At 36.6% G+C, this 26,716-nt stretch overlaps 1 protein-coding gene across 4 annotated transcripts in view; it reads right to left on the reverse strand.

The window, feature by feature from the left end:
* The window catches only part of LOC147030159 (complement C3-like), a 741,443-nt gene that overhangs the window by 389,254 nt on the left and 325,473 nt on the right, over nt 1-26,716 (reverse strand). The gene's annotated exons all lie outside the window — the stretch shown is intronic.

Genomic DNA, 26,716 nt, shown 5'->3' on the forward strand with positions numbered 1-26,716 from the left:
AACTCTGGTGGTCCCATGGTCTGTGTAGTGCGTTCAAGTTCTGGGGATACAGACATTCCAATCATTTTACTGGCCAACGAACGTGAACATTTAAAGATCATCATAGATCACGGGAGTGGCAAAGGTCGGCGATTCCCTGATCTGAGTCAATGTCAACTCACTGAACTCCATAAACGTGCATTGCTTGGTATCCATGCCTTTTTGGGAAATGACTACGTTTCATCATTTTTCCGAAAAGGGAAGAAAACTTGGTGCACACTGATAAAAGATGATGAAAATATGCAGAAAGTATTCGCAGAACTGGGTAACGAGCAACAACTTTCCAGCGTAGTGTTTGATGGACTTCAAATATGTACTTGTGCAATCTACAATCAAAGGAGATGCAAACGTATTAATGAAGCCAGATCTACTATTTTCTGGAATCGATTTTGTGATGGCAAGGTAGCTGATCTGTGTTCATTACCCCCATGTGAGTCAGCACTGGCATTACAGGGGTGCAAATTAACATTTTTATCCACCGGCCAGCAGGGCCGGTGACTAGAAAAAGTTACCGGCCCAGCAGAATTTCTACTTGCCTGATAAAATAAAGACAAAAGTCACAAATTTGATATCAAACACTTTTAATATACTCACATGAGTGAGTTTGATGAGTGAGGTTGGTTGGATGAGTGAGTTTGATGAGTGAGGTTGGTTGGATGAGTGAGTTTGATGAGTGAGTTTGGTTGGATGAGTGAGTTTGAGTGAGGTTGGTTGGATGAGTGAGTTTGATGGATGAGGTTGGTTGGATGAGTGAATTTGATGAGTGAGGTTGGTTGGATGAGTGAGTTGGATGGATGGATGAGTGAGTTTGATGAGTGGGGTGGTGGTGGGGGGTGATGGGGGGGACCTTTTTGTGTGGGTGATGGGGGGCAGGGGGGTTGTGAAAAGTGCTGGGGGGGGCATTTTTGTGGGGGTAGTTGTGGCTGATGGACGATGGGGGGGGGGTTGTGGGTGATGGGCGATGGGGTGGAGGGGGGGTTGTGGATGATGGACAATGGTGGGGGTACTACTCATCCACCCAACATCACATATAAACTCACTAATCCACCTAACCTCACCCAAACTTACTCATTCACCCAACCTCACCCATCAAACTCACTCATTAACCCAACCTCACCCATCAAACTCACTCATTCACCTTACCTCACTCATCAAACTCACTCATTCATCTAACTTACTCATTAAACCAAATTCACTCATTTAACCAACCTGGGCATGAGAAAATGCGTCCAAACTGTCAAATTTCGCGCAATCACACGTGATTTGGAATGAGATGAAAACAGACAAAATGGCCGCCGCAGAATTACCGGTGATTTCTACGGATTTCTGCGGACAAAAACAGTAGTTCTAGTTGAGAAAACTAGTTGAGAAGCTTGTACAAATTGTACAGAATAACAGGAATCACCGGTGATTCGCCAGCCGGGCAGGTAAGGCAGTATTGTGTACCTGCCCAGCACAAAAGTTAGGCGCCATTGGCGACCGGGCGGCCGTTAATTTGCACCCCTGCATTACATTCAGCTCAAAGTAACTATGTAGCCAGGATGTGGCATCTGGCTCACAGACCCCAGCAATTCTTGGACACTCCAGTAAACCATGGGTGGACTGAAGATTTATCAATCCATTGGGTCGATATACCATATCCTGTGGATGTTGTGGAACTTCTGTGTAATATTTCTGATGAAGATAGTGAAGATGAGTTATCAGACTACAGTGAAGACAGTGATTGTGATGAAATGTCCAACTAACATCTATATTTGGTGATTGTATCCAGTGACGTAGGCATACTACTTCCACTGTCTTTAGTTAGATTTCTTAAATGTAATAACTGTTGATTCATCTGACTGTACTTGATTGAAACATGTTTTAGGGGTATTACATACTAAAGCATCTTAATGTTTCATCGAGAATCTATGAGGAGCAGGGGCAGTTCAGACAAAAGGGCATTTATGCGTTAAGGAAAAGATTTTCAGATATTTTAAAGAAAAATGTGTGATATATATTTTTAAGGCAATATCTGAATAAAAATCAATAGAGAATGCATGGATTTTTATTACTATAGTGGTTAGAAACTACATATGATAATGAAATTGAAATAGAAAAAAAAACTAAATTAAAAAAAAAAACTTTTGGGGGCAAGTGGGTGCCCTTGTGGCACGCTACAACGGTGGGGTAGAAAGAACGGACGTAGGACGACCCACACCTCTAGTTTAGCTTGGATGAAACATTAGATGATTACTATTTTGAGCAACCAAGTTATCTCGGTCGGTGTCAGCATCGTATCAGTTTTTGCATCGGTTGTTATTTGTTCACCTTTGACCTTTGAGTTAAGGTCACCCATAAAAAGATGTGGGTTGTGTTTTTTTTATAAAGATTAGACACTTGAAAGCATAAACGAGTCATAAAAATACTGCATCTTAGCTTTCAGAATCAGTTTTATAGTAAAAACTCATAATTGGCTAAATTTGACCCCGGTTGACATTTGACCCGGAATATCTTGGAAATGCCCCGAACCTGGCTGATCACCTTTCATATTAGTCATCTACACAAAAAACTGATCTAGAAAAGTTGGATGAAAATTTGGCCCTCTTCCGGTGGTGATTCTCCCCCTCCCACCACAGGTCTATCAGTAATTCTGTCTGTTTGTTTGTTTGGATGTTTGTTCCTTTGTCATCAGCATAATTGGTAGTAAACATGGGCGGATTTTGACCAAGCTCGGGTGGTAGGTACATCTTATGACCTAGTGCTTTGGAAATTGTGATGGTTGTTAGGGAGGCTTTGGTTCCCGAGCAACAACCGAAAAACCTTCAAAATCAGTACCGTTCATGCGAAATCAATTCCGAAAGCCATTATCTCACGTAGGGTTATGAAATTTGGCACGAATGATCTACAGCTGATGCTCTATCAAATATATTCCGGTTTTTGTGATATATGGAATACTTTACCCGCAGCGCCAACTACAATTAGGGTATGCGTGAAAATTGGCGAAAATTGAAAGCCCCCTAGCGACCAGGTGAGTCCATCGATACGAATGAAACTTTGCAGCTTCATGTTATTCAATGAGTACGACAATTTTGCCTCAGGACATATTGACCAATTTCGCTTAGGTCAGGGGTCAAAGGTCAATTAGTGCAAAAATCGATAATATGCGAAAGATGGAGGTCCTTCGTGCCAAATGCTACTCCTCCTAGGGTTATGGTCGGATGGTCATGAAAATTCACACTAATCATCTGGAATACATTGTGCACAAACGACCGAGCCGGATTTTCGATTTAGATCTTTGTTCACCCACAGCACCCCCTCGAACTTTGGCGATTTACGATTTCAAACCGCATTTTTGGTACTTTTCATTCAAATGGATACCGAGTAGTTATCAGATCATGGAACTGGATGAGATTTGATATGCATAACCTTAAGGTGATTCCCTATCCACTATATGACATCCATTTTGCTCTATATCTTATAGTTTCCATGCTCGGCGACCCATCGCTGCCTACCGGCTTGTCTGCTTGTTTGTGTGTTTGTTTACCCCATAGCAGCCACACCGTTTCAGCGATCATGACCAAACTGGATACAGATGTCGGCCATGGTCCAACTTAGACACTTGTCGTTTTTGGTGAATCTAGGTCAAAGATCAAGGTCAAGGTCACCAAAATTGTTATTTTCGCAATAACGTCCGCTAAAATGGTCGTATCGACTTCAAACCAAATCCAAAATGTGCATCTTCTAATACTGCATCAAACCATATGTCTCATTGGGGTGTCACACCAACACCATTCTTAGTGGTCAGGGGTCGAATGTCGGGGGGTCGGGTCAAAAATTTCAAATTGCGATAAAAATGCCATTTCAAGTCCGATTGACTTCCAAGTTATGATCATGACCAAACCAAGTGCTATAACTCATTAAACAGCAGCACTATCGACTTATAAGAACTAAATTGATTTCCAGGTTTTTGCTTTTTCAGAGATATGACAAAGTTATTCCGGCAATTCCTTGCTCAACGAGCAATTTCATTTGTTTGTCTGTCTGCCTGTTTGTCTATACAGAGCTTTAGTGTTTTTCTCCGCAACCGCTTGTCGGATTGAGACTAAATTTTCTCCAGTGGTGCGACGACTCATGTGGAATGTTTCAATGATAATTATGATGCCATCGGTCACAGAGTGTGGCAGCCATATTGGAAAATGAAAAAATTTGGACCTCTGCATCTCTGAAACCACACCAAGGAAAAAGTTGAAACTTGGCACTTGGAAAGTACTCCTCATGGGGAATGTATTTTTTTATGACATCATAGGTGCCCTCGTTATGACGTCATAATTGCATATGTAGAACGCCACATCTGACGAGTATGACAATTTTTGAGGGTCATTTAGGGATAAAATGGTCCACAGAAAAAAATTCATGACATCATCGGTCACATGATTCAGCAGCCATATTGTTGTTTTTTTAACCTTCAAAAATCTTCTTTGAAGTGGCTGAACAGATTGAGGCGAAACGTTACAAGCATGACCGCCTGTCCATGAGAGTAGATGATAAATGGGGTTTCTGGGACGCCCATTCAAATGAATGGGGAAAATGGAAAAACTTTCTGACCCAAACCCCAAAAGCTCAAAATGGGAGACTCATTTCCTTCCCCTCCCATACAAGCAAATGTAAAATTGCGACTCATTTCCTCCCCATACCATACAAGCAAATGTAAAATGGGAGACTCATTTCCTCCGCCTCCCATACAAGCAAATGCAAAATTGAGACTCATTTCCTCCCCCTCCCATACAAGCAAATGTAAGATTGAGACTATGAAAGAATGAGACTTACTGATTAAAGTACTTCTTCCCTTTCATATTTTCATTATACTCAAAGAGCGAACCAACGAATATTTGTCCATGTTCTACTTTAGGGAAAAACATAATTTTCTTATAACATTAATTTCCATCAAGTATATTCACTTTATCTCTTCAAGCAAGAAAGAAAGGGAAGTTCACTATCCCTCCTTCGGTTCTGTAAAATTGGGAAGTGCCTTGAAGAGAACAGTCGTGCCGTGGAAATGAGGAAGTATTCTGTGCCCACGACTCCAAATACAATTCATGGTTATATCTTAAATCATCAGAACACTAACAGAACAAAGTTTAGCTAAAAGCAAGCAAAAACAACTTTTAATCAAAAGAAGATATTTAAAAGTAAGTTTTAAATGAAAGAAAAGATAAAATCTCTATTTCAGGCCTCACACAAGCCCCAAAAACCCAAAGTCATTTCCTTTATGAGACACACCCAAAAAAACCAATTGTTTCCACATTTCCTATACGAGTCATCAACTTGGACTATTTAATACCAAATGCGAACTTAGTTTGTTTTATTCAGAACATGGAGTGTTCAGATGATTACTTCAACCTTGCAGATCAATCATTTTCACAAGATGAGAGGTGAGATCCTTAAACCAATTCATTATTTGTTGTCTTATAAGAATTAAATCACGAAACAACCAATAATTATTGTATGTTTTTTTCTAACAGATTGTCCCCAATAAGAACATTGTTGATAACTGATCTGGAAAATGAAGCCTTTGAATATCACGAGGAATGGCAAAAAATGAATGACATCCTTGAAGACATTCAATTGTTTGAAGAGAATTGAATGACATTATTGTTCGTTGGAAGGAAGTCCTCTCACGTCCTCTGACCTTGAATGAGTTGAGTCACGGTGAGAAATTATCCCTTTGTGTGTCTCTGTGTCTACGTCTCTGTGTCTACGTCTCTGTGTCTACGTCTCTGTCTATATCTCTCTTGAGTGTTGATTCATTATTATTTTTTTATTTTTCAGTTTAAACACCTGTCTGGATGAACCTAACACACAACTTAATCTTCTGGAAGAATCTTACACAACACTCAATCTTCTGGAGGTAAATGCTTTTGGTTTTAATGTTTTTTTTAAATATCATTATGTAATCTTTATATACCCTAATGGCTCTTCCTCTTTCCTTGAACAGAAAATGGTGAAAAAATCACAATCCGTCAGACTCCAGAGAAAGAATATTTTGTTCAATGTTTTTACTTTTGATTTTTCAGATAAGCTTTCCTTATAATTATCTGATTTTGAATTACAAAAAAGATAAAGGAGATGTAAAGGGGAGGGGTGGGGGGAGAGTTGGGGGGAAGGTGCGCTCCCCCAATGACCCACCACCACCCTCATCCCTCTCCCCTCCCCATGTGTGTGTGGGGAAGGGTGTGGGGTGGGATGAGGGGGGTGGTGGGTCAAAAGTGGGGGCGCACAGGGGGAAGGGGGTAGGGCTTGTGTGGGTGGGTGGGGCTTGTGTGGGTGGAGCTTGTGTGGATGGGGTTTGTGTGGATGGAGCAATTTTTTTTAATTAAATAAACATGTGTGTGGGGAACTAATAAACTAATCACTAATTATGTGGCTTTGGTGGATGTGGATGTGGCTTATGTGGGTGGGATTGCATGGATGTGGCTTTTGTGAGTGGGGTTTGTGTGAGTGGGGTTTGCGTGGGTGGAGCTTGTGTGTATGGGGTTTGTGTGGATGTGGCTTGTGTGGGTGGAGCAATTTTTAAAAATTAAATAAACATGTTGTGTGTGGGGAACTAATAAACTAATCACTAATTATGTGGATATGATGGATGTGGATGTGGCTTATGTGGGTGGGGTTTGCTTGGGTGGGGATTGCATGGATGTGGCTTTTGTGAGTGGGGTTTGTGTGAGTGGGGTTTGCGTGGGTGGAGCTTGTGTGGGTGGGGCTTGTGTGTATGTGGCTTGTGTGGGTGAAGCAATTTTTTTTAAAAATTAAATAAACATGTTGTGTGTGGGGAACTAATAAAGTGGATATGATGGATGTGGATGTGGCTTATGTGGGTGGGGTTTGCCTGGGTGCGGATTGTGTGGATGTGGCTTTTGTGAGTGGGGTTTGTGAGGGTGGGGCTTGTGTGGATGTGGCTTTTGTGAGTGGGGTTTGTGTGAGTGGGGTTTGCGTGGGCGGGGTTTGCATGGGTGAGGCTTGTGTGGGCGGAGTCAAAAAGGGGCAGAGTTAAAAAGGGGGTAGAGTCAAAAAAAATTCAATTTATCTTTGTCTTTTGTAATTCCTGTGAATAAAATGAACCTAAAATCTCTTTCCCATTTAAATCACGTAATTTGTAAGTCCAAGGGTTTTTTTTCAATTTTTCTTTGTCTTTGGTAATTCCTGTGAATAAAATGAACCTAAAATCTCTTCCCCCTTTAAATCACATAATTTGTAAGTCCAAGGAACTGTACCGATGACATCAACAATTTTAAAAAGTTCATTTGTCCATCGCTTGGTATCACCTTTTTCAAAATGAGATTTCCACCTGTATATTCTTACTATATCACCAACTTTGAACTTAGGCATTCTGACATTAATCTCTTATTCATATTTTAATTTTGTAAATGTATCTGATGGTTTAATTTTCATTGAGGTATGAATCGTATCATTGTACTTATATACAATGTCCTGAATTAAAGATAACCATTGTTGAGAACCGAGTTGAGTGAATTTTTAGCCGCGTCGCGTTGCGAACGCTGGCTCTAAGAGAGCTCCGCGTTGTTCTTCTTGTTCTTGTTCTTCTGGTGAAAACAAAACCTTTCAATCTCATGACAAAACGTTTCTGGGGGTGAGAATTCGGCATGAAGGTAGGCATGAAGGTAGGCAAGGTGGCAGGCAAGGTGGTAGGCAAGGTGGTAGGCACCCTTAAATCTATATGCATGCTTTGGTATTCAAACGATATGCACGCTTTGGTATTCACCGGCGTGCGCGTCATCCTAGTGTCAGTTGCCAGGCACGCTGTATTTCAGTTCAGTACTGAAGATGGCAGCATTAGTTGTAGTATACAAGAGCCACTTCATTCTGCCAGCCTCCGTCTCTTCTTGCCGAGCTTGTGGTTTTTCTTCTTCTTCTTCTTCTTCTTCTTCTTCTTCTTCTTCTTCCTCTTTTTCTGGTGAAGACAAAACCTTTCTGGGGGTGAGAATAGGGAGTGAAGCAGGCAGGGAGGCTACATAGAGGTACCTGATGCCCTGAGGCATCTGATGCCCTAAACGCACTTGACACCCGAAAGGCACCTGATGCCCTGGAGGCACCTGATGCCCTGGAGGCACCCGATGCCCTGGGGCACTTGATGCCCGGAGGCACCTGATGCCCTGGGGGCACCTGAAGCCCTGGAGGCACCTGATGCCCTGGGGGCACCTGAAGCCCTGGAGGCATAGCAAGGAGATTGACTGGTGGAATGATGTGGCTCTTGGACACATTTGTCCTTGTTTATATAGTCTCTCTGAAAGTGCGATTAAAACGCTCAATAACAACCGCTTTTCCTTCATTAAAGGTGCTGTATAATGTAAAGTTGTTATTTTAAAGAAAATTCATAAATGTTTTGTTGTAGAACTCTGTACTCTCATCAGTCCACAATTTTTTTGGTTTTCTCTTGCTTTTATTGAATATCTGTTGGAAAGCTAACATAAGAGTATTACCTGTTGTGTTTTTCAAAGGGAAAACCTACACATATCTACTCCTCAAAATCAAAAATGGTTAAAGCATACTTGTACCCCTTATCATTATTGAGTTCAATGAAACCAGATATAATCAACTTCCTTGGAATAAGCCTTTTTATTCCTTCTATGAAACTTTGTGATTATTGGTTTATGTAATTCATCAGCTAATTGCTCTTCAATCTTAATTACATCATTAGAGCCTATAAGTTTTTTGAATTTCCAAGCCCAAGTTTCATTTTAGCACTGATCATCTTCTTCACGATGAACCTATCAACTTTTTCTCTCAAGGTTGGATTTTGTATCAGAGACAAATTATACAACATTTCTCTATCAGCTTCATGGTTTTCTTCCAATGTCGTGCTATTCCCATAATCAATATCATGATTCATGCACACTTATCAACCCTATTGATAGGTTTGCTCCATGGTTTAGGATTGTCAGTCTCATCCAATCTTTTATTCAAATTTGTTCCCGGACCACAGAAAGAATACCCTGGTAGATGTAATTCCCCTGGTATTCCAGTTGTTGTAAATTTACTTCCTGATAAAAACTTTTGCATATCTCCCCCTCGTTTGTGTTTGGTGATGAATTTACTCTTTTTAGAGCTACTCACCGAACATGTGCATTTTTGAACAACCCAATTATTTTTACTTTTAACATACGAGATATTTTTACTCTTGGTTTTCTTTTTACATTTGAGACAATAACTCATTTATTTGTGTGAAAAATTTCTACAGAGTGCGAAAACCTTTTTAGTTTCCAACATGCACATTTGAATCTTAATTTTAAAAACATAAAGAATCCTTAGAAATGTCTTCACTCTCTCCTCCATTTATTGAAGAAAAAAATGTAAAACCTTAATCAAAGTCAATTACACCAACATCATCAATAATATAATCTTTTCCTTCTTTATCTTCTTTATTTCCACTTTCTCGTTCAGATCTTCTCCCTGAAATCGATGTTAGTACTTGGCACGTATATTTCGAATAGACTTGTCAATTCTTTGTTTTCCTCCTGAGTGCGTTGGGATTGATTTATTTTCTGTAATCCCTTTGATATTTTTATAATATCACTAGTTTCCATATTTTTATATTTATTTATTCTCTCTCTTTCCTCCCTCTCCCTCTCCTCCTTCTATCTCTTCTCCCTCTCCTCCTTCTCTCTTCTCCCTCTCCTCCTTCTCTCTCTTCTCCCCCTCCTCCTCTCTTCCCTCAGTTTCTTCAACTCCTTCCTCATCCCTTACTATCCTTGAACCACTTTCACCCCATAGACTATCATACATATATTCATCTGGATTCTGCGATACACTTGAATCCACAATTATTTTTCTCATAATAGGAAACCAATAAGATTTGTTGATGATTTCAAAAAGAGTTTTATATTTCATCACCTTTAGAAGTTCATTTTTATTTAATATTTTAATCAAATCTCTATTTGTGGGTTTTATTAATATCAGTACAAGGCCAGTTCTTCATTGAAAAATGCCCGTGTCTATGTTCCAATTCATAAGGAATGTAAAATTTAACACCATTTTCTTGTAGGTATCCTTGAATGCAAAAATTATAATTTTTTGAAGCCTTCTTGCTGTCATTTATGTATCAGAAATATATGATAGATTAATATGATGACACTTAATACCACCCCATCTTTCTGTTGTTAAATCAGTTTGTATTCCTCGACTTTGTATAATTATCCAATTTCCTTCCTTCTTTGTCATATAAACTATTGCTTCACCATCATATAATTTCCTATTCCCGAAATCGTGTATTTGTCGTTTGCTAATTGTGCTTCCACATATCTCCTGATTCTTACCAAGAGGATAATATTCTTCTTTACGAGACTGATAAAAATCGTGTAGGTCTTCTCGGTTTAATGAAAAAGACCAATTATATCCTAAATCACACATATTATACCTCCATTTCTCTATTCTCATATTAACTATACTTCCTTCTTAATAAAATTCAATACTAGGCAGATAATTGAATTTAATAAGAAAAGGTGTATAGTTTGTTGAACCAGGTGTTGTAGTTGTAAATTATACTTGTTTAACAAAATGTGACGTTTTATTTAAGGATATATATTGTTTTAAATCACTTAATCTCACCAAGTCATTTGCGTCCATCAGGCTTGGATAATTTATTAATTTATAAACATTTTTCATATTAACATTATTTTGCGATACTATATTTCTGTCGTTCAGCCTGTGCCTTTGTGTAATAATTTGATAAATAATTTCCAGTTCTTGGGATACACCAAAGATAGAACCATCTTTTCCAACATCAGTCACATATATTAGATTTAAAATAATGTCATTAAAATATATTTTTGTTGAGTTGAAATAACACATATAGACATAAATGACCACAACACGTGGAATTTAATTCTTGGACTTGAAATGTTTGATAAACACCATTCTGTAAGAATTTTATTACTCCAACAGGTGGTGGAAGACCATAATTATCAAAATAATATTTAACCTGATTATTATAAATGCAAACCCAATGAGAATTATTTCCATTATTATCTTCTAAGTTCATAATAATATTCTTTGTATGTTTAGACACGTTTGTTAATTCAACTCTCATACAAATAACCATATGATGAATTTTATATTTCTTACAATATTTGATAAGTTCTAAATTTGATGTTGTATTCTTTCCAAATTCATTAAACCACTCATCAATGCTCATTTATTTATTAGAAAGATGTAATCCATTACCCTTTTTAGTTAATTTTACACCTGCATGTGCGAGAGAAGAAAGCATATCTCCAACTAACAATCTCGCTTTTTCAAGTCGGCTTTTTCAGCAAAATCTACAATCACACCACTTCCACTAATTTGTTTCTCCAACTCTTTGTTATGTCTTTCCAACTCTTTTTGAGCCCTTTGAGCCTTCCTTTCATCGACAGTTTTCACCGCAGCTGAAATACCACCCGCCAATGCTCCAGCCGCACTTATACCAGCAAATAAAGGAATTACAAATGGGAGAAATCCTCCACTCATCTGTCTTATTGAATATTTCTTCAACATTGGTTTTGACATTTAAATTTTAAGTGAGCCAGTATCGTTCAAGATTTTCACCTGTTCTCTTGTGAGCAAAACATCATTGTTACTGCTCCTTTTTTCTGAATTGTATTAACGTTAATCATACAAGGCTTTTGATTTTGAATAAAAGATGATAGTTTATGAAGATTGATTTGATTAACATATACCCCAGTTGGCACTTGACTACTCATTTATTTATCAAAAAAAATTATGAGACTAATCACAACACCATTATCTCTATTAATCTGTAATTCTGTTTCTTCCAAAAGCAAACAATATGTATCAACTTCTTCACTCTCTCCTCTTTCAATGTATAGGGAAGTATCCACTCGATTTGACTTTATAGTTTCCTTTTGAGCACTCAGGTCAAGCGCAAAGATTGTATACAGGCATTTAAATGCTGACATATCCAAAATGGGTTCTTTATTTATATTGCTTTCACACACCTTTTGGTAAGACTTTTATGCTTCAGCATAATCATTTTTCCCCAATTAATTTCCAATCTATCTCATGGATAAAATGTTCCATCTCGAGAAAGGTGAAGTTGCTTAACCTTAGCATTATCACTCAATGCATTATTCTTATCAGTAGCAGTATCACCATGTGGTTTAAAAAAATGATCCACAGATATCGTGGCTTTCCTTCCAGAACACCAAATTCCACGTGTAAGTGGTTTGGTTCAGTTTAACGTGTTGGCATCTTCTTTTCAGGTACGATACATTGAGTGGTTTCTTTGAGTTAAGTCTTCTATTCAACATCTCTTCTGTTTTAAGATTAGGAGTATATTCACTAATATAGCAAATAATTTCATCAATTACAAATTTATTCTGAGCAGCAAAAGCATTCGCCACACCAAAAAGCAATCTATTTTCATTATCATTCCTTTACAGTTGAAATCTAATTTTAAGACCATACATAACTTTACCATGATCAGAAAATCCAAATATACCTTTAAGAGGAACTGCCACAGTAAAACTATTACCTGCTTTTGTATCATGATACATTCTTTTCCTTTTACTTTATCCAGGGTCTGTGTTTGTTCCCGTTGCCATATCAGGAATAAAACCTTGGACAGCCCCCTTTCCCATTCTTTCACAAAATGAATACAGTGTAAAGTTCATCATTTCAGATGTAGCAGAGACATAATCAACCGCTTCAACTTCTTGTGTTCCAATGTAAAAACAAACACTCTCAAACATTTTCCAGAATAAATCTTTTACGAGTGCAGCGGTTGTGTTATTCACAGCCTTAGTGAATGTAAATTTACACAAGACACTTTCGGCTAGATTAAAATAAGTTTGTTTATTATTTATGACAAAACTTTTTGTTCCATTTGTATTACAGTCTGTTCCAGTTATGGCATTTACCTTGAAGTAGTCTTCTTTTTTAGTAGAGTTTGTGATGACAATGGTATCATCCAAATCATCAATACTATCAATTGCTTCCATACTTGTATTTATTTAGGAAAACAGATGTTAAAACTTTTGAAACCCTGACCAAAGTTGTTTAATTATTTTCTGTCGTTCTTGGGGAGACAACTGAGTTTTGCCTTTCTTAATCTCTATTATAATACCAAGCTTGCACACTAAAAACTCGGCTCGCCGTCACACGATCCCTATGAAATTGCTGTGGCACTTAGCGGACATGCCGACAATGTATGGGAAGTCTTGGCGTTCCACAGTACCACTTGCATTTTGCACAATGCGTATTTTTGTCATTCCCCATGTACGGTCTGTCGTCTGCTACCAGCTATGTTGTACTGCTATCCCGTGCATGTGCACGGGTATCGCTAGTTTATTTTATTGCTTGCAATTTATGAGATTCCTTTTGGGCATCTTTTATACTCTATAGCACCCACTACATTTCCCACAGCAGAAGCAATTGAACCAATTATGTCTATATGTTTAAGAATAGTTGAGCCTATACCCATTAGAGCATCAATTGTCCCATCTCCTTTTTTTCTAAATTGACGTCCTACACCCCTTTGTCTTTTAGGTTTATACTAATCTCTACCAAGATACATACCTTCACCCTTGTAGTATGGGGAAAGGAACATCCCATCCCCTGTAATTATTTTATATTTTCCCAACTCGTGTTTCCTCACAATAACCATCGTATTTAATTCTTGGAAAAATTCACGTAGGTAAATTATGATGGATATAATTTCTCCATTAAAAGAAATCATGCGATTATCTTGGTCGGTTATCCTAAAATTTATTCTGTATATGGTTTTTCCTGACACAGGTAGATAAACCAGATTTTTGGGTTCCATATTGAATTTATAACCAATTGGGATTGAGTATGCACTGAATGAAAATATTATAATTGTTCTTCTTCCATCATTATAAACACCATCAATCGCATCACAGTGAATTAATACCAAATTTATGCCTGAGGATATTTGAATGACATTATCACTGTAAAACGTCCCATTAGTTTCACTCTTTTTTGAGGAGAAACCCAATAACTATCTAAATTAATTATCAATTGTGAAATCAACCTTGTAGTTATTTTTAACTTTAATCGTTGATTTTGAAGTATGTTTTTGAATATCTATAACAATATTTTTTGGTTCATCACCCTGTTCTTTCATAAGGCGAGCAATTTCGGAAGATATTTGAGAAATCTCATATGCTCCGGGTGAAACTGTTATCATTTTGTATCCACTTCCTGGATGATAACTAAACTTGTCATTTTTCTCGGTGATATTAAACAAGGTATTATAAGTTTCCATAGAAAATAAAGACGCCTCATATTCTTTTGTTGCGTCAAGTTGTAATGGGTATGGGAATGAAGATGTGTGGTCGCTTGTGAAATTAAAGCTAAGGAATGTGCTTCTCATCTCATTTAACATGGGATAAAATGTCTTTGTATTGATATTTATAATTATTTTCATGTTCATCAACTGGTCTAAAATGGCTGATGCTTCATTAAAACAATTGTTATTTCCAGCCTTCTTACTTCCTTACAGCAATAACAGTCTATTAACTAATTGTGATGGGAGATTTGGAAGAAAACGAACACCTGAACCAAGCCAATTTAAAGCCTGAATAATGTGTTTCTCCTCATTCTTCCTACTTTTACCAGATAGACTACCCCTATAATTAAGAGAGTCCAGCAAATCAATATATACTCTATCATCCTTATTTTTCAGATGCAATGGTTTTTCAAAATACTTTGATTCATCCATCACAGTTGAACCTTGTCTTCCATCTTTTGTTAGAAGAAACATTAATCTCAGAGTTAGTTTAACAGGGGATTGAGCAGAACTCAAGAACCTTAATTCATCATTAAATATCAATCCCTTTTCTTGAACAAGATGAAATATTGCTGGTTGTTCTGTTGGAATGAGTCCTGCTTTGGTTTTTGAATCCGCTGAATATTCATCGTTTTGAAGAGCCTTCACAATATAATCAGGGGGTTGATTAATCTCTTCCAGTTGTTGAAATAGTCCTTCATCATCATATTCTAATTCACCTATATGCTCTAATTCTCAGATGTTTAATAATTTGTCTCATTCCTTCTGGATTAATTTCTAATATCCCAAGACCACCAGATTTTTGTTTCTTTAACTCACTCTTACAATGTGAATATTTTGTTGTCCCAAGAGAAACCTCCTCAAATATTTGACCTTCATTCCTCAATCACATATGTTCCTCCACTGAAATATAGTAATAATCTTCACTGACTACTTCTCGTGGTCGCATTGCTCTGGTTGTTGTAGATACAATACGAATCACATGGTGGTTTTTTTCGAAAAACTTACAATATTTTCATTTTTACTATTCAAGAACCTTGATTTATGAAAGTTTTTTTTTTTTTCCCAGAAGCAGATTTACCCACAAGATATATAATAGTTGCCATTTATATATGCAATTGTTTATAAAATTATATATATATATATATATATATATATATATATATATATATATATATATATATATATATATATATATATATATATATATATATATATAACCCTTCATACCTCATCTTGTTTCACATCAATATATTGATATTTTTCAGTCGTGTGCTTCATATAATCCCCAATTTCCTTTTTAGTGCATAATGTTGAACAATTGTCTCTCCAAAAATTGTTTATATCTATTGAATTTAACTTGAAAAAAATAAAAGTATGAGCATTGTTTCATATTCAGCGACTAGGGAGTTGAAAGTATTGTTGATGAAGATAAATACAATTACAAGAAGAATGTCTCCCTCTTGTGTTGTAGCTCTCCATTACTGTTTGGTTTCTCTCATTAACACAATCATCAAAGATAACGAGGTTCTGTTTTTGATTTATCCAAATCTTGAGGAGAAGGTATATCATCCGTATTATCACTAAGAATACAAGTTATCAGCTTTGATTTCTTTTTATATCTCTGTGTATCACAAAATAGTTGTATTATATCTTCAATGTAGTAATCATTTTGTTTGTTTTGAAGTTTAAACAACCGGTTATATCTTCTTTTTGACGACCAGCATTAAAACCTTGTGAGAGTCGTTGATGCTCAGGTGAAAAACTTGATTTGTGAAAATTATTAAATTATCATAATCTATAAAGTTGGGAGAAAAGAGCATCTTTAAAAGTAAGCAGGTTTTTCCACATCTGCCTGAACCAACTATGAGACATCTTAATGAATTTGGAAGATTTTTATGGTTGTTAAATTTTATCTTATTTTCCCAAATGGGTAAAAAAAATCATTCATTTATATATTTGGAAAACAGGTTATTTAATTTTTTATTGGCTTTTTTGAAACTCTTTGTTTTATCCTAAATTCAGGTTTAATTTCAAGATAATCCATTAATTTATTGATACAACACCTTCTGTAGATATTTCCCTGAAAATGACAATTGTTAATAATATAAATCATCAATCCATGAAACATAACCATCATTTGTTTAGTCTCTTCTCTTGTAAGAAAAGGTGTATTATCACCCACATACTTTACATTCATTTCTCAAATCAATCTTGTAAGGTAATTCATTTTTGGTGTAAATCTCAAAGAATCATATTCCTTTATATATTTTTTTATTATCATTAATTAGAAGATAATCACAGAAAATACATTGTTTATCGGCTTTTGACTTGTGTTTTTCCCTGTCTTTCACACACAGGACAATTCTCAAATTTGTCATGTGGAGAATCAGGAAATTCAAGAGGCTCAAAATGTAGTAGTGGGGCAACTTAGCATAACAATTGTGCATAACAAAAGCACCAATTATTGCACACCAGTAGCCTATCATATTATGAACAGATTTGGATATTGGGCCATCTCAAATTCAGCCGCTGATGGCTGTGGCAGCCATTTTCCACTGCCATCAAAAATTTTGAGATGGCCCAATATCCAAATCTGTTCATAATATGATAGGCTACTAGTGTGCCAAATTTGGTGCTTTCCTCACAAAATGCACAATTGTTATGCTATATTTAGCTAAGTTGCCCCACTATAGTAAACTATTCATATTTATAAAGTAAAACTTTACTTCAAATAAAATTCATCTTCGGTATCATCTTCGGTACTTTCATTGGTGCTTTCACAATCATCTATAAAACTACTTTCATAACTATAGTTTGAACACAAACTCTCGGTATCATAACTGTCTTCTGTTCCAACAGAGATACTATCATCACTCTCATAATCTTCAAAATCTTCACTTGAATAATGACTCATATTTAATTAGTAGAAGAAAACATGACAATCTCCACATACCTTTTTTCATCAAGAGATTCAACTACAACATGTTTTATATTGAAGGTATTTTAAAATGGTCCTTAACTACTTTTGAACGAAATGTCATTTCACCTGATATATTAACATCCTTTATTTCATCAGGATTTACATCTTTAGAGTTGTTGAAAAAATACAACTTTCTCCTTGCATATTGGTGATGGTTCTTATCTTTTCTTTCGAAAGCTTCATCAATGAGGTTTTTCTTTTTTGATACTTTTTCTTGTTTCATTGCTTTTTCTAGTTTTGATTATATTGCCAGAAAGTGAGGAGAAACTTTTGTTTGAGCTATTTTAATTGATGTTCTTCCAGATATATTAAAAGCCCTTCCACTGAAGGAAATTGAAGAACTCATATTTTTCACCATAATTGTTTTATCCAAGAGTTGTTATATTTATCTTAATTCAATTTTACATCCTCGACATATTTCTTGATATCTATTACAAATGAAGAGATTGATTAAAACTTGTCTTTTGTGTCTTGATACATTGTATTTATGAAGTGAAAAAGTTGTAGGATAAAATGGTTTTAAGCACAGATTCAACTATAAATTAAACGGAATTTTCATCAAGAAAATTTTATTTTAAGCAAAGTTTTGTTCTATAAATATGGTGAATACAAGGTACTGTGATGTTTGTAATCATGAATATAAATGTTATAAAAAAAACACCTTCAAACCAAACACACATTCAATCTTTTCAGACAAATATCTCCACTTGACCAAGAAACAAAACATTGTGAAAGATGTGATAATGATATATATTTTTTTAATTATAATAGACACCTTCAATCATGCAAACACAAGAAGAATGAAGAAAGGGAAGGTGCCACTAAATTCTCCATTGAAAACACTGATAGGGCATTTAAAGGACATATAAAAATAAAATTGTTTCGCTTTCAAGACCCTGGACCATCTTCAATCATTGAGTCTATTGATATGGTTAAACAAAGTATTGAAACTATAATTAAAAATACATTAAGTGAAATGAAAACTGTTAAGTTTTATATAGGAGTAAAATTGAATATGGCAAGAGAAGGTGATGAAACTACTCCCTATATGAGGACAAACCCTCACTTTATCTCATCATTTCAAGATTTTGTAAGATGTGATGTTTACGATCAACTCTAGACACAAGAACAAGATGTTGATAACACTGCAGTAGGTAGTGGATTTGTTATTACAAAAATAATCTTTTCAGATATACACATGTTAAAATCAGATCCTCTTAAAGCTTCTTCTTATACTGATTTACCAAAAAGAGATAAAACTTAAGAAAGCGGTTCTTAATATTCAAAACAAAGATAACAAATGTTTTCTATGGTCTGTTCTTGCTCATTTACATCCTCCACAATGGAAACCGGAAAGGGTTGAACATTATAAGAAATACGAGAATACATTAAATGTTAAAGAACTCAAGTTTCCAATGTCATTGAGAGATATTCCAAAATTTGAGAAAATGATTAATCTATCTGTTAATGTATATGGATTAATGGATACAAACAAAGTTCAGATATTAAAATTTTCAAACAACTATAAAAATGATGAAACACACATTTACCTCTAATTTACTTCAAAGGAAAATCACATTATGCATTCATCAAAAATTTATCAAGATTAACCAAATCACAACTATACAAGAGAAAATGTAAAACGTATCCTTGTAAGAGATTTCTTAACTCCTTTCACGCAAAAGAACGATTAAATCAACATTCAAAATATTGTAGTAATTAAAAATCAACCATAATCAATTTACCAAAAGTAGGTTCAAACATATCATTCAATGATTTTAACAAATCTATAAAACACCCGTTTGTGATATATGCTGATTTTGAAAGTATCCTTGAAAAGATAGATACTGTTTCTCCAAATCCAAATAAATCATACACAAATAAATATCAAAAACATACTCCTTGTGGTTTCTGTTATATCAAATCATCTGTTGGTGATGAATACAACAAGTTAGAACTTTATGGAGGAGAAGATGCCTCAGAGGAGTTTGTAAGATGATTGGAAAAAGACTGTATAAGACGAAGAGAAATAATGGTTAAAACCTATAAACCAATGTCATTAACAAAGGGAGAGAAAAAGGAATTTAGAAAGAACAGTATGTCATATTTGTGAGGAGAAAATTGAGGGAGACGTCAAAGTTAGGGATCATTGCCATCTTACTGGAAAATATAGAGGTCCAGCTCATTCCCATTGTAATCTTAATTACAAGCCCCCAAACTTTATTCCTGTCTTTCTTAACAACAATGCTCACTTTGACACACATCTATTTATAAATGAACTTTCAAAGACATCAGGAGATATTTCTGCCATTCCTCACACAGATCAAAAATACATCTCATTCACAAAAACAATTCATACATCCCCCATAGTCAGATTTCTTGATACATACAAGTTTATGGCAAGTCCATTATCAAACTTAACATCAAATATTATAAACTTACCGAATGTTGTCACATTTCTCAAATCAAGAAGAGATTGATCTCTTATCACAAAAGGGAATATATCCATATGATTACATGGATTAATTTGAGAGGTTTAAAGAAACACAACTTCCTTCAAGGGAAAATTTCTATAGAAAGTTGAATAAAACTCATATTTCTGATAGAGATTATACACAAGCTAAAAAGGTTTGTGAGAAGTTTAATATAAAGAATCTTGGAGAATATCACGATTTGTATCTTAAAACTGATGTATTGTTATTGACTGATGTGTTTGAAACTTTTAGAACAGTCTGTCATAATAAAAATTATTATGGATTAGACCCAGCTCACTATTCCACAGCCCCGGGTTTGGCTTGAAGTGCTATGTTAAAAATGACAAAACAGAATTTGGAATTAATCTGTGATATAGATATGCTTTCAATGATAGAGAAGGCTAAAAGAGGAGGAATATCTCAAGTATGTTCCAAGAGATATGCCAAAGCAAATAAATATCATCCTGATTATAACAAGAATGAGGACAACTCTTACCTGATGTATTATGATGCTAACAATTTGTATGGGTGGGCTATGTCGCAATCTCTACCTTATGGAAAACTTAAATGGGTTAAAGAAAAACATTATGAAAAAGTTTTACAAGACATTGTTGTCTCCTCTCAAAAAGAATTGGATGAAGCCGAAGTTGGATATTATTTTGAGGTAGATTAAAAATATCCAGAAGAACTTCATAACAAACATAAAGACCTACCTTATGCCCCTGATAAAGAAAGTCCAAGAAAAGAATGGTTAAGTGATTACCAACAGTCATTTAATATAAAAGGTAAATCTACAGAAAAACTACTAATTACATTAAATGATAAAGAAAATTACGTTTTGCATCAAAGGAACTTGAGACAATATTTATATGCTGGGTTGAGAGTGAGGAAAATTCATAGGATTTTGAAATTTAAACAGTCATTGGTAAAAGAGGTATATTGATTTTACTAGAAAAAGGAGAACAGAAGCAAAAACAGATTTTGAGAAAGACTTTTATGAATTAATGAATTATGGTGTATTTTGAAAGACGATGGAAAATGTTAGGAATCGACAAAACATAAGACTTGCTACATCTTGGAAACAGGCTTCAAAGTTAATTAATAGACCAAGTTTTGAGCGAGCGGAGGTGTTTTCAGAGAACTTTTGTGAAATTCATTTGAAAAAAAGAGTATTGAAATGGATAAACCTATTTATATAGGAACATCAATTCTAGACTTGTGAAAGTCGTTCATGTATGACTATTACTTTAATAATTTAAAATCTAAGTATAAGGATAATGTGTCATTGTTATATATTGATACAGATAGTTTTATCTATCTATAATTCCAGCAATCTCTGTGTGTCTGTGTGTCTGTCTGCGACCGCTGTTTCTCGACAACCACTGGTCTGATCTAATTGAAACTTGCCAGGTATATTGCTGGGGCCCTGTGGATGTGCCTCTTCAAGGTTTGATATTAATCGGACAAGTGGTTCTCAAGTTATGGCCATTTATTTACCAAACGAATGACGGACATGGTGCTATGATGTCACGATTGACGTCACAATTCTTCTGCTTTTTTATTCTTATTTTTTTGCACGTATGGCCACGCACGTACGGGCACGCACGTCACAAGTGATGCTGGGGATCTGAGTATGTGCCTTTTCAAGGTTTGATATCATTCTTCTTCATCCGTTTCAGCTGTTTCCCAAGTGTTTCCCAAGTTATGTATATTGTTGGGGACCTGAGTGTGCCTTTTCAAGGATTGATATTAATCGGACAAGTGATTCCCAAGTTATGGCCATTTATTTACCAAACCAATGACAGGACACGGTGCTATGACGTGACAATTGACGTCACAATTTTTTTTTTTGCACGTACGGGCACATACATCACAATTGAAGCTGGGGGCCTGAGTATGTGCCTTTTTAAGGTTTGATCTCGTTCTTCATCCGTTTCAGCTGTTTCCCAAGTGTTTCACAAGTTATGGCCATTTATGATACGGTTGGTCCGATCTAATTGAAACAATGCCCCAATCCAGTCATCGTTTATGAGAGCGAAGGAACGAAGCTGCGCGTCGTGCACGTGCAATGGAATCGGACGAAGCACGAGCTGCTCGCTTGACATGTGACGCTACGCGCGTGACAAGGCGTCGTGCAGAAGAAATGGATGAAGAACGAGCTGCTCGCTTGGCAGCAAATTCTTCTTCCTCACAATTGACGTCACAATTCTTCTTCTTTTTTTAAATTTTTTAATTTTTATTTTTTGCACGTACGGCCACGCACGTACGGGCATGCCCGTAGATATGTCATCCATCAGATCCTTCAAAATCTGTTGGTTGCAAAATCTGTGATGGGTGTACGGGTATGCACTATAAAAGCAAACTACAAAATCTGTGATGGGTGTACGGGATTACGCATGTACGGGCACGCACCTACGGGCATGCACTAGTATTAGAAATTAAGACAAGTGATGTATATGAGGATATGATTGATAATATTGATATATACATATATATATATATATATATATATATATATATATATATATATATATATATATATATATATATATATATATATATATATATATATATGATACAAGTAATTATAAGTCAGGTGAAGTGTTGTTTTCATCAAAGAATAAAAAGGTTATTGGTAAGTTTAAAGATGAATTGGGTGGGAAGGTCATGAGTGAATTTATAGGATTGAGATCAAAGTCTTATGCTTTTACGTATATTGATAATAATGACATTGAAAGGTGTGATAAGAAGCTAAAGGGAATAAAGAAAAATATAATCAAGGAAGCAATAAACTTTAAACATTATTACGACTGTTGAACCTTAAAGAAGGAAGAGTACAGAAAAAATGAATACAATAAGAAGTTATAAACATCAATTATATACAGAAGAGATAAATAAGAAAGCATTAGCAGCTTTTGATGATAAAAGATATATTTTAGAGAATATAATCAATAGTCTCCCTTCTGGATACAAGTATAAGTGTTAAGATATTGGGTTGGGAATTTTAACAGGCTACCGCTGTCTTTTTTACTGATTTATAAATGATAGAACCAAGCAATAACCAAACCAAAGAGTGAAGATGTAATCAGCCTTAGTATTTAAATGGGAAACATAAAGAATGTGAGAAATATAAAATAAGTCTTATTGAAGAAATAACCGGGGTAAAAGTGGATAAAACAAATAAGCGGATAAATTTAATCAGAAATAAGTTTGAGGATGTAAAGAAAAAAAATATCCTTGAATGGACTGAAAACTTTGATGGTTATCAAATGAACAATGAAAAAACAATTTACTACAATCTCAAAATGATATGTGGCTCAGGAGGTGGTCAAATAAGAGCATTAAGAGAAGTTTATCATTTCATTTCTGCTCAACAAAGACACATACCAAGAACCAAGTTCCAAGTTATTCTTTGTGAATATGTTCGATGGAAATGAATGTTAAGAAAATCAAGTTATTCCCTGAAGTAGAACATGGGCAAATATTTGTTGGTTCGCTCTTTGAGTGGAATGAAAATATGAAAGGGAAGAAGTGCTTTAATCAGTAAGTCTCAATCTTTCATCGTCTCAATTTTACATTTGCTTGTATGGGAGGGTGAGGAAATGAGTCTCACATTTTGAGCTTTTTGGGGCTTGGGTCAGAAAGTTTTTCCCTTTTCCGGCATTCATTTGAATGGGCATCCCAGAAACCCCATTTATAATCTACTCATGAGGAACAAAAGGTTCACACATATGTCATTGGTCACATGGTTTGGCAGCCATATTGGATTTACCCAAAAACCTAGAAAAAAATACCCCACTCAGAAGAAGTCCAAGCAAGGGTCTGCAATCTCTGATTGCTCTTTTTCTTGTTTTGGTTGCTGCACAAGGAGGATGTGTTATTGAGATCAGACAGCTCACCATCATCCCTCATCACCATTCCTACTCATCATCATTGTGTCACGAGCTGCACTTTGCCTGTACCATGCCAACCTCCACAACCACAGCACCAAGACCAAGCCAAGCACATGCTTGTCTAAAGCCCTTGCATCATCCCCTTCATTATATGAAACTGGAATTGTCGGTGCTATTAGCATTTTATATTTAGTTTTCATTGTACGTATGGTACGTAATGTTGCGGGTTCCTTTTTCCCCTTTCCTTGTGTCTTTTGACTGTCAGATCTGCACCATTATTTATTGATCATCCTTTCCTTCCTTAATCCCCATATTTATTTTGAAAATAAACCCCCTTTTAATTGTAAGAAGCGTTTTCCCATTTTCCTGCCATCCTGCGCGAACACCACCAGGTTCGGTTTTTAATTGTGAAATCCTTGGGGGATTATGGACTTGGTAATAACTCGGTTGTGTTGTGTCAAATGGATGTCTGACATGACATTATTAATATTGGCAACAATGATGGATTCTATGACTCTGCTTGTAATGAGTATAGTTTTTTTTTGAGGACCTAGTCAAGGCTCATGGAAGAGCTGGGACACTGAACAGATCAGAACACAACAGACAAAAACAGGATGCGAAAGGAACAGTAGAGAGAGGGGGGGGAGTGAAACACCAACAACAGAGTTGAAGGCCAAGATAGAGGCAGACTTGGACAAAAAAATGGGTGTGAGGAGGAATAGGTGGTAGGAAAGGAAGCATGGGGTAGACAATATGGATACAGGAGGAAACTCCAAGGAGGTATAACTAGAAATTTGGAAGGACGAGGGATTGGGGTGGGGTTAATGAGGGTAGAAAAGATTATTGTTTTGGATTGAAGACAATCTGAGATGGTCGTGAACAGCTACCTTGAAGACCTGGAGGGAAGAATGAGATTGAAGAGGATATGGAAGTTGGTTCCACAGGTGGGAGAAAAAGAGGAAAATATGAGTGGTGGTGACCAGTGATCCTGGCTTTAGGTCATTTCACCACAGAAGGGTTGATGGTAGATCATGTGAGCCCTGCAGAAACCTGGGGTGGACAAAGCATGGAAAGAGCAGAGGTTGCAAAATCAAAAAGGAGGTGGTAGAAGACAAAGAGACCACCGACCTGTCTGTGATGACGAAGAGATGGCCCATAGACTCAGCCTCAACATTGGATATTCCAATGTTGATAAAGGCCTTTGTTTCCACAGTGTCATGCTGAGCAGAATGTGAGGTAGGAGAGTCAGCCCAGAAGGGAGAGCAGTCCTCCATCAAGCAGCAGATGAAGGCCTTCCAGGTGGATAGGAGTTCAGGTGGGCCAAGCAAGGACATTGTATGACCGAGGATGCCCAGATAGCTGGCTTTGGAGTCAAACTTTGAAATGTGGTTTGCCCAGGAAAGATCATGGCTGATAGTGAAACCCAGTCATTTGAATGACTGAACTTCCACAAGAGGATTGTTAAGAAAGTAGAAAGGAGGGTTTACCACATCATCCTTTTGGAGAAGACATTGAGAGTGTTAGATTTATCAGGATTGAAAGACATATTCCAAATGTTTGATCAGCTGGTGATATATTTTCAAAGTCTGAATCGGGAAGAGGCTGCAGCCTGCCTGTCTGAAGGATGAGGTTTGTCACAGCAGAGGGTGGAGTCATCAGAAAATAGATAAAGAGTATTTTCCAAAGAGACAGAGAGATCGTTGATGAAAATCAGGAATAGCACTGGCCCAGAACACTCGACAGGGAAGGGAGATGAACGGATTCCATTGGGTGCCACACGTTGGCTACGAGAGTAGAGGAAATCAGTAAGCCATGTGTGAAGTTGGCCTTGGATGCCCTATGCAGAGAGTTTGGAGAGTGAGGCAGGATGCCAGACTGTATTAAAAGCACGAGATTTGTCCAGAGAGACGGCCCTGATCTCATGTCTGACATTGAGAGCCTCTATCCATTGTTGGGTGAGTAGATGCAGCATGTTCAAGGTGGAGTGATCTGGTCTGAAACCAAATTGGTGATCTGAGATGAGGTTGTTGGATAAATGGAAAGATTTCGTATCAACTGTGACTATGGATTTGATGACTTTCCTGATGATTGGAAGTAAGCTGAGGTTTGTAGTTAAGGGGATGTTTTGCACCTTTTTATGTAATGCGGTGATGTTGGCCGATTTCCATGCAGACGGAAGATTACCTTGCCCATATAACAGGGTGAAAAGGGCAGACAGAGAATGTGCAAGGATAGCAGAGCAGGTTTTTAGGACACGTGAGGTGATGCCGTCCGGTCCAGTTGCAGGTTCAGAGTCGAGGGTTGCCAAAAACTTCTCTCCTTTATCAGGTGCAAAGGACAGAGTCCTGGAGTAGTTGGCTGTGACTGGGTGTAGTGGATACAGAGAGTGAGGGTTCTGGGACACAATATTTGGAAGCAAACACAGAATTGAGGCATTCAGCCTTCTCACGAGCAGAGTCAGCTGTGGTGTAGTTTGAAGAGAGGGCAGGGATGGAAGGGGTGAAAACACCAGAGACAGATTTAACCAGGTACCATCAGGTTTAAGAGGAGGGAGATAAGTTTGTAAGTTCATTCTTGAGGTTGGACAGATATTGTTTTCTGACTCTCCTGAGAGTGGACACACACTTGTTGCAGACTTTTTGGAATGCACTGAGATTTCCTTCTGCCAGATTTGCCTTTAAGGAAAAGGATGCGAAGTTGTTTCAGAGCAACTGCCTCACCACAGGATTCAGTGCACCATGGGCGGCAAGAAGGGTAGGTTAATTGAAGATGAGATTAGATTAATCTGAGCAAGAGAAAGAGCAGATTTCTGTGGAAGAATTCCCACACCGATTTAATATCAGGGGCAGTACATATGGGAGACCAGGTCTGAAGAGAGATGGCTGCTTGCAGTCCCTGCCAATCTGCTTGTGTGAAATACCAGAATCGCAGGCATCGAGTCAGCTCTCTAGAATAGCCAAAGAGATGTTTACTTTCACAAGTACATGATCAGATGAGCCAATTATAGCAGAGGGAGAGCAGGAGA

Source organism: Eptatretus burgeri, chromosome 3 (genome assembly GCF_056783735.1).
Source record: "Eptatretus burgeri isolate ZD-2024b chromosome 3, Ebu_testis_v1, whole genome shotgun sequence".
NCBI classification, from domain to species: domain Eukaryota; kingdom Metazoa; phylum Chordata; class Myxini; order Myxiniformes; family Myxinidae; genus Eptatretus; species Eptatretus burgeri.